This window comes from Magnolia sinica, chromosome 18 (genome assembly GCF_029962835.1).
Source record: "Magnolia sinica isolate HGM2019 chromosome 18, MsV1, whole genome shotgun sequence".
In the NCBI taxonomy this organism is placed as follows: domain Eukaryota; kingdom Viridiplantae; phylum Streptophyta; class Magnoliopsida; order Magnoliales; family Magnoliaceae; genus Magnolia; species Magnolia sinica.
Genome location: NC_080590.1, coordinates 48,375,474 through 48,386,026, shown reverse-complemented (window position 1 = coordinate 48,386,026; position 10,553 = coordinate 48,375,474).

Genomic DNA, 10,553 nt, shown 5'->3' with positions numbered 1-10,553 from the left:
AACCCAAACCTAAACTCGATCCCGAACCCGAACCCGATTTCCTAATCCTAAACCTTAACCTATTCTTAATTCCCTAAACCTATAGCTTATAACGTAAACCAATAACCTATAACCTAAACCTAAACCTAAAACCTAATGTATTCTCAAATCCCTAAACCTAAACCTACACCTAATCCTAATCTCAACTCCCTAACCTAAACCTAAACCTAAACTTGAAAACCCAAACCTAAACCTGATCCTGAACCTGAACCCGATTTCCTAAACCTAAACCTTAACCTATTCTGAAATCCCTAAACCTATAACCTAAACCTAAACCTATAACCTACACCTTATCCTAATCTCAACTCCCTAACCTAAACCTAAACCTAAACTTGAAAACCCAAACCTAAATCCGATCCCAAACCTGAACCCGATTTCCTAAACCTAGGCCTTAACCTATTCTCAATTCCCTAAACTTATAGCTTATAACCTAAACCGAAACCAAAACCTAAACCTAAACCTATAACCTAAACCTAAACCTAAACCTAAACCTATAACCTATAACCTTAACCTAAACCTAAACCTAAACCTATAACCTTAACCTTAACATATAACCTTAACCTAAACCTAAACCTAAATCTATAACCCAAACCTATTCTCAAATCCCTAAACCTTTAACCTATAACCTATAACCTAAAACTAAACATATAACCTAAACCTAAAACCTAAACCTAAACCTACACTTATAACCTATAACCTAAACCTATAACCTAAAACCCAAACGTAAACCCGATCTCAAACTCGAACCAAATTTCCTAAACCTAAACCTTAATGTATTCTCAAATCCCCAAACCTAAACCTACACCTAATCTTAATCTCAACTCCCTAACCTAAACTTAAACCTAAACTTGAAAACCAAAACCTAAACCCGATCCCGAACCCGAACCCGATTTCCTAAACCTAAACCTAAACCTAAACCTTAACCTTAACCAATAACCTATAACCTAAACCTAAACCTAAACCTAAACCTTAACCTTAACCAAAAACCTATAACCTAAACCTAAACCTAAAGCCTAAATGTATTCTCGAATCCCTAAACCTAAACCTACACCTAATCCTGATCTCAACTCCCTAACCTAAACCTAAACTTGAAAACCCAAACCTAAACCCAATCCCAAACCCGAACCCTATTTCCTAAACCTAAACCTTAACCTATTCTCAATTCCCAAAACCTATAGCTTATAACCTAAACCTATAACCTATAACCTAAACCTAAACCTAAAACCTAATGTATTCTCAAATCCCTAAACCTAAACCTACACCTAATCCTAATCTCAACTCCCTAACCTAAACCTAAACCTAAACTTGAAAACCAAAACCTAAACCCGATCCCGAACCCAAACCCGATTTCCTAAACCTAAACCTTAACCTATTCTCAATTCCCTAAACCTATAGCTTATAACCTAAACTGAAACCTAAACCTATACCTTAACCTAAACCTAAACCGAAACCTATAACCTATAACATAAACCTAAACCAAAAACCTAAATGTATTCTCGAATCCCTAAACCTAAGCCTACACCTAATCCTAATCTCAACTCCCTAACCTAAACCTAAACCTAAACTTGAAAAACCAAACCTAAACCCGATCCCGAACCCGAACCCGACTTCCTAAACCTAAACCTATACCTATTCTTAATTCCATAGACCTATATCTTATAACCTAAACATAAACCTAAACCAATAACCTATAACCTAAACATAAACCTAAAACCTAAATGTATTCTCAAATCCTTAAACCTAAACCTACACCTAATCCTAATCTCAACTCCCTAACCTAAACCTAAACCTAAACTTGAAAACCAAAACCTAAACCCGATCCCGAACCCGAACCCGATTTCCTAAACCTAAACCTTAATCTATTCTTAATTCCCTAAACCTATAACTTATAACCTAAACCGAAACCTAAACCTAAACCTTAACCTAAACAAATAACCTATAACCAAAACCTAAACCTAAAACCTAAATGTATTCTCAAATCCTTAAACGTAAACCTACACCTAATCCCAATCTCAGCTCCCTAACCTAAACCTAAACCTAAACTTGAAAACCCAAACCTAAACCCGATCCTGAACCCGAACCCGATTTCCTAAACCTAAACCTTAACCTATTCTCCATTCCCGAAACCTATATCTTATAACCTAAACCTAAGCCTAAACCTAAACCTAAACCTGTAACCTATAACCTAAACCTAAACCCAAAACCTAAATGTATTCTTAAATCCCTAAACCTAAACCTACAACTAATCCTAATCTCAACTGCCAACCTAAACTTAAACCTAAACTTAAAAAGCAAAACCCAAACCCGATCCCGAACCCGAACCCAATTTCCTAAACCTAAACCTTAACCTATTCTCAATTCCCTAAACCTATAGCTTATAACCTAAACCTAAACCTAAACCTAAACCTAAACCTATAACATATAACCTAAACCTAAACCTAAAAGCTAATGTATTCTCATATCCTAAACCTAAACCTACACCTAATCCTAAACTCAACACCCTAACCTAAACCTAAACCTAAACTTGAAAACCAAAACCTAAACCTGATCCCGAACCCGAACCCGATTTTCTAAACCTAAACCTTAACCTAAACCTAAACCTAAACCTGTAACCTATAACCTAAATCTAAACCTAAAACCTAAATGTATTCTCAAATCCTTAAACCTAAACCTACACCTAATCCTAATCTCAACTCCTTAACCTAAACCTAAACCTAAACTTGAAAACCCAATCTTAAACTCGATCCCAAACCCGAACCCGATTTCGTAAACCTAAACCTTAACCTATTCTCAATTCCCTAAACCTATTGCTTATAACCTAAACCGAAACCTAAACATATACCTTAACCTAATCCTAAACCTAAACCTATAACCTATAACCTAAACCTAAACCTATAACCTAAATGTATTCTCAAATTCCTAAACCTAAACCTACACCTAATCCTAATCTTAACTCCCTAACCTAAACCTAAACCTAAACTTGAAAACCAAAACCTAAACTCAATCCCGAATCCGAACCCGATTTTCTAAAACTAAACCTTAACCTATTCTCAATTCCCTAAACCTATAGCTTATAACCTAAACCTGAACCTAAACCTAAACCTAAACCTGCAACCTATAATCTAAACCTAAACCTGTAACCTATAACCTAAACCTAAATCTAAAACCTAAATGTATTCTCAAATCCTTAAACCTAAACCTACACCTAATCCTAATCTCAACTCCCTAACCTAAACCTAAACCTAAACTTGAAAACTAAAACTTAAACCCGATCCCAAACCTGAGCCCGATTTCGTAAACCTAAACCTCAACCCATTCTCAATTCCCTAAACCTATTTCTTATAACCTAAACCGAAACCTAAACCTATACCTTAACCAAAACCTAAAACCTATAACCTAAACATAAACCTAAAACGTAAATGTATTCTCAAATCCCTAAACCTAAACCTACTCCTAATCCTAATCTCAACTCCCTAACCTAAACCTAAACCTAAACGTGAAAACTCAAACCTAAACCCGATCTCGAACCCAAACCCGATTTCCTAAACCTAAACCTTAATGTATTCTTAACTCCCTAAACCTAAACCTACACCTAATCCTATTCTCAACTCCCTAACCTAAACCTAAACCTAAACTTGAAAACCCAAACCTAGACCCGATCCTGAACCCGAACCCGATTTCCTAAACCTAAACCTTAACCTATTCTCAATTCCCTAAACCTATAGCTTATAACCTAAACCTAAACCTTAACCTAAACCTAAACCAATAACCTATAACCTAAACCTAAAACCTAAATCTATTCTCAAATCTCTAAACCTAAACCTACACCTAATCCTAATCTCAACTCCCTAACCTAAACCTAAACAAGAAAACCCAAACCTATACCCAATCTCGAACCCGAACCCGATTTCCTAAACCTAAACCTTAACCTATTCTTAATTCCCTAAACTTATAGCTTATAACCTAAACCTAAACCTAAACCTAAACCTAAACCTCTATAACATATAACCTAAACCTAAACCTAAAACCTAATGTGTTCTGAAATCCCTAGACTAAACTTACACCTAATCCTAATCTCAACTCCCTAACCTAAACCTAAACCTAAACTTGAAATCCAAAACCTAATCCCGATCCCAAACTCGAACCCGGTTTCCTAAACCTAAACCTTAACCTATTCTCAATTCCCTAAACCTATAGCTTATAACCTAAACCTAAACCTAAACCAATAACCTATAACCTAAACCTAAACCTAAAGCCTAAATGTATTCTCGAATCCCTAAACCTAAACCTACACCTAATCCTAATCTTAACTCCCTAACCTAAACCTAAACCTAAACTTGAAAACCCAAACGTAAACCCGATCCTGAACCCGAACCTGATTTCTTAAACCTAAACATTAACTTATTCTCAATTCCCTAAACCTATAGCTTATAACCTAAACCTAAACCTAAACCTAAACCTTAACCTAAACCTAAACCTATAACCTATAACCTAAACTTAAACCTAAAACCTAAATGTATTCTCAAATCCCTAAACCTAAACCTACACCTAATCCTAATCTCAACTCCCTAACCTAAACCTAAACCTAAACTTGAAAACCCAAACCTAAACCCGATCCCGAACCCGAACCCGATTTCCTAAACCTAAACCTTAACCTATTCTTAATTCCCTAAACCTTAACCTATAACCTTACCTAAACCTAAATCTAAACCTATTACCTGCACTTATAACCTTAACCTAAGCCTAAAACCTAAACCTAAACCTAAAATCGAAATGTATTCTCAAATCCTTAAACCTAAACCTACACCTAATCCTAATCTCAACTCCCTAACCTAAACTTAAACCTAAACTTGAAAACCCAAACCTAAACCTGATCCCGAACCCAGACCCGATTTCCTAAACCTAAACCTTAACCTTAATCTATTCTCAATTCTCTAAAGCTGTAACCTATATACTATATCCTATAACTAAAACCTAAACCTTAACCTAAACCTAAAACCTAAACCTAAACCTTAACCTATAACCTATAACCTAAACTTATAACCTAAAACCTAAAACCTAATCCTAAACCTAAACCTATATAACCTAAAACCTAAAACCTAAACCTAAACCTAAAACCTAAATGTATTCTCAAATCCTTAAACCTAGACCTACACCTAATCCTAATCTCAACTCCCTAACCTAAACCTAAACCTAAACTGGAAAACCCAAACGTAGACTCGATCCCGAACCCAAACCCAATTGCTGTAATAATGTAGCCCAATCACAAGGCAAAAAACAAGAATGTATCCCTTTTAACACATGCCCCTTTTTACAAAGCTTTAATTTTTGTTGTTGTTTCCATTAACTTGAATTGTAGCCCAATTATATGGCAACAAATAAGAATGTATCCCTTTTAACACATGCCCCTTTTTACAGAGCTTTAATTTTTGTTGTTGTTTCTATTAACTTGAATTGAAACACTTTTTTGTATTATTTGCTCGCATTAGTTTTATTTTAATGATCAGTTTTATTTTAAAAAAGTGCTCACTTTTTTGGAAGAAATTTATGCAATTCTTCATGATTCTGAATTATAATGTTTTGTTGGTTTAATATAATTTTTTTTAGATGAAAGACACAAAAAGAAAATTGTTGCTGATTATTTTCCTTTTTTAATTTATGATGTTAAACTTATATGTATTTATGCGCGGATGAATGTAATGTGGATAAGATTGATTGTGCTTGGATGGATGTAGTTTATGTTTGGATGAATGTAGTTTATGTTGGATTTATGAATGTGAATATGATGAAATATATTATATAACAGGTGTTTATCAGGAAGAAGACGATGAAATATATTATAACAGGTGTATATTAATCCTCGTGCTTTGAAGGCTCATAAGGGACGGTCCATGACAGTCCTTTTTAAGGATGGTCTGTGGCCGTCCTTTGAAGGTTCATAAGAGACGGTCCATGATAGTCCTTTTTAAGGACGGTCCATGACTGTCCTTTGAAGGCTCATCAGAGACGGTCTATGATAGTCCTTTTAAGGACAATCGATGACTGTCCTTTTAAAAGACGGTCGATGGCCGTCCTTTTTAAGGACGGTCCATGACCGTCCTTTTTTCGTCAATAAGAATGACGGTTTTCGACCGTCCTTTTTTCGCAGTTTTGGCGTAGTGTTTTGCCAAAATTCCACAGAAAATTCGATGTCATCGAGCAAGTTCTCGAGTCATTGAAAAACATCTTCAATTTGTCCAGCGACCAACTCAATTTTCCTTCATAAATTTGATGTCATCGACCTGTGTTCGATGTCATTGAATGTGTCCTCGATGTCATTGAATGGTGTTCGATGACACAGTCAATGTTTATTTCGCATGTGTTTTTTCGGCCTCATTCCTTCTCCACTTGGTTTTCTTGAATCTTGGGACCTTGAAATCTTCCATCTTTGTATCCTAAGATCCATTCTTTGCCTTGGTGATCTTTGAGCGTCAAATCCATGCTTTTAGCACTTTTTCCAATCTAAGCTCTCAAATTCACCTTTCAACACAAACATGAGTAAAATAGGACATTAAGCAGTATTTTTTTCATAAAACCAAGATATAAATGGGGTCCAATATGCAATATTTAATCCTCAATAGCATGCCAGCTTATTCATGACTAAATTTCCTTTCTCTTTGGCTAATCACAGCTACATATTTGGAGTCTATATTGTCTTTTTTTTAAAAACTTTTAATTTTTATACTAAGGAACATGTACAGGTTAAAGAATTGAATACTCAAGGCTTTGAGGTTATTTTGGTTACTTCAGGTGCTGTTGGTGTTGGCCATCAATGACTTAGATATCGAAGATTAGTAAACAACAGGTTTATATAGCTTTCTTTATGGTTTCATGTTTTAATTTTCTCTAGTGTTGAAGTGTTAATTTAAATCTTGCATACTAGGGAAACTGTTTCCAATTCCTTCTCGAAAACCGTTTCCAATTCCAAATCTGCTAGATCATTAGTCTATTAGGTCCCACCATGGATGGAGATCCCAGTGGTATTTATCTTCTTAATAATCTATTTGTAGGCCATGTGATGCAGGACATGAAAATTAAATATGATATGTGAGATTTCAGGCTTAAGATCACGTTAGTTCAGAAATAATTACACAAATTCCATATCCCACATGAAAGTCCAAACATTCAATTAAGGGGAATCTATGTGGGTCCAGGCCTACACATGATAGGGCTGGATCAATAAAAATTATGAACCAAACGATACTTAAAGATAAGAAATAATCATCCACACATGTGTAGTAATCAGTCCCTAATCCAAGGGATTCACCAATTTCAAATCAAGGAACCCTAAGATAAAAAATGGGGCATAAAATTGGAGATTTGAGTAATTTAGGGTTAGGTTTAGAGATTTTGGGTGAAAGCGGAGTGAAAGAGAGCAGAGAGACGAACAAGAGAAGTACTGCACACGTGGACAACAACAATGGCCCAGACGCACATCCGTGTGATCTTGACCGCACGTGTGTGGGGCCTACTATTCAGAAAAAGGCTACCTTGGCCCAGGTCGGCCAAGGATGGACTCCAAAACCTCCAAATCTCAGCTCTATTCGATGTACAGTTTGTGTGTGGTGCTCCGCTGAATTTTCAGCCCTCCTATAGGGCCAGATTCTGAAATTCTACTATGGGAAGGAGAATTGCTGCAATAGATGATTGATTCGAAGTGTAGATGATGGGGTGAGATGAGAAGAAGGGATGATAGAAGATGGGTAGTAGAGATGGCGATGGATGGGGGCGAATTAGGATAGATGTGCCTTCGCACCACGATAGTTAACCATTCGATGAGAGGAGGGCTTCACACCCAATTAGGCTTCACAACTCAGAGATTAGGAAAATGTAGAATTTTTATTAATCTTCAATAAATGAAAAAAAAGCTATAAGGGGTGCCTATTTATAAGAAAACTATATACCCCAACACTCGCGCCTGTGCGCAACCTATTACTTGGCGATGAAGTAAACCAAAATAAAAATGAAATCTAAAGCATCCATGATGTTCTAAATAACATTAATAAGCAAAAACTAAAATATAAAATCAATCAGACTAATGGGCCATGATCATGAGATCCCATGATGGGCTTTTCTTGACTAACGGGCCTACTCTTTTGAATCAAAACTTCGTCTTCTAGCTAGAAGGCCTTCCCTGGACGTCATCATTGATCCAGATCGATGGTGGGGCCCTCCTTCTGGCATATGTACGTAGGGGGGCAGCGTGAGTGCGCATGTGCGCGTGATGTCCCCATCACCATGAATCAAAATGTTAACATTGTCCAATCAAGGAAATTTTTTAGGCCTATTCCATCAACAGTGGGACACAATGACTGATGGTCTGGATTACTGATCGACCATGGACCACACTTCACAAGATTGAAAACGTATGTATACTCCATAAATACGTATGCTACATATCATATGTTTAATTGGAGTTAATATAACATACATAACTAATGGAGAAGATGGAAAATCTGGTTATTCATCTACAACTGATGGATTATCAATGCATTGCTTTTCTTTATGTCTGAAAATGATGCAGCATCATGTTCTGGCAGTATGCTATTACCGAAGACAGAAGCGTCTACCACACTTGGTTTATACAACATCTAAAACACATAAGCCATTTACGGCCCACCATGTTGCATATATGAAGTGCACTCCATCAATCATGTCTCAGCTATTATGTTCACCTAACATACAAAAGATCAGTCTGATTAAAATAAAAATAAAAATTTAGGTCAACTATGTTATGGGAATAGTAAAAACCTCTAATATCACATGTTGTGGCAAGCCTGAATCTAGAATCAAGCTTATTTCTCTAGCTTTCCTTTATCTAGTTATCCATGCATGATGAACGGTTTTGATGAAAGATTACCATGTTGGGCCCTCACACAAACTTATGAATGGCGTCAATCCCCTTGTTCCCTATGGTGTGGCCTACTTGAATTGTGGATGTGGCCTACAAATGGCTAATTTTTTTTTAATTTCTTTATTCATTGCAACCATGAAGGGAGCTTAGAAACTAATTTTAAACTAGATATAGGCTGCTTTTATGGATCAAAACACAATTTGAGTGAAATTTGATGAACCGAATTGCAATGTACCATTTTGGGAGATATTGTAAGAAAGAGGTAAACTTTCACTTCTCTCTCTCTCTCTCTCTCTCTCTCTCTCTCTCTCTCTCTTTTCCTTCTTTTTATCTTTTTCCATCTTGTTTTGTATTTTTATGTAATGAGGCCTAGTGTATCAAAGCGTACTTTAATTTTTTTTGTATGATGAACTTATTATTGAATGCCCGCAGTTTAGATGTCATAGCAACATATCATATCTTTATACTTTTGGGACTTATTTCCCATTATCTCATTCTTTTTGTTATATATTTCGATATTTATTCTTTAAATGTTTATACTTATGATTCTTTGTTAACTAATATTGTTAATTAGTATTTATAGCAACGTACAACACCCCCCCCCCCCCCATTTAGAAATTTATATTGAACAAGTACATTCATTCGACTAAAAATGCTTGTTCTTTATGGATTCCTAAATTGTCCCGTTTTGGACAGTTTGGTACTATGCCATATACTTCGGTTGTCATCATTTTCAGTTTACATGTAGTTTGAAATTTGGTAGCGTCTCCCTATATTTTCTCCAGATATATGGTTCTTTACTAATTATTTTCCTCTATACATGTGTAATGGATTACATATGGCAACTAGTTAGTATTGAATTTTACATATATCTGGAGAATATAGGGAGGTGCTGTCGAAATTTTAGCTCGCATGTAAACTATTTGGGGATAGAGACAATTAGCACCTCTAAATAGAGACAATTAGTACAATCTAGTAGAGACAATTAACACATCTCGATAGAGACAAGTATGAACAAAAATTTATTAATATACACAAAAAGATAATTGGAGAGTACAAACTTCTTGACTAACATGAGAAGATAACATAAATATGTATTATTTTACTCAAGGCCCTTATGACTGGCATTTATTTCATGATTGTTGTTCCTTTAGCTCAAAAAAAGAAATCATCCCTAATTTTCTTCTCTTTTTAACAAAGCGGTCAACCTGATACAAATATACAATATGAATTCTGACAATGCAATGGATTATGTGGTGTGTCAAATGCTTCTATAAAATGCCAAATGGCTCTTTAATCAAATGAACCATATATCTATTTTGTTTCAGATATAGCTTGAATTGAAAGATGGTGCTTGTTTTGTTTTAAGAATATAATCCTATTTGTTAGAAGTCCACTTTTCCCACTGCAGTTAAGAACCTACTGAATTAGGTATAATTTGTAGAAATCTAACTTGTAACTCCTCAGAACCCGCTCTACCATAAGATATTATGGTGAATGATGGTTCCTAGTAGGTTAAGTTGTAAGTCATTTTATAAAGTTGGTTAGATATCTTTTATTTTTTTAAATGTTATTAATACTTAGTTGGATGATGAATCAGTTATAATTGTGTGCCTACCTA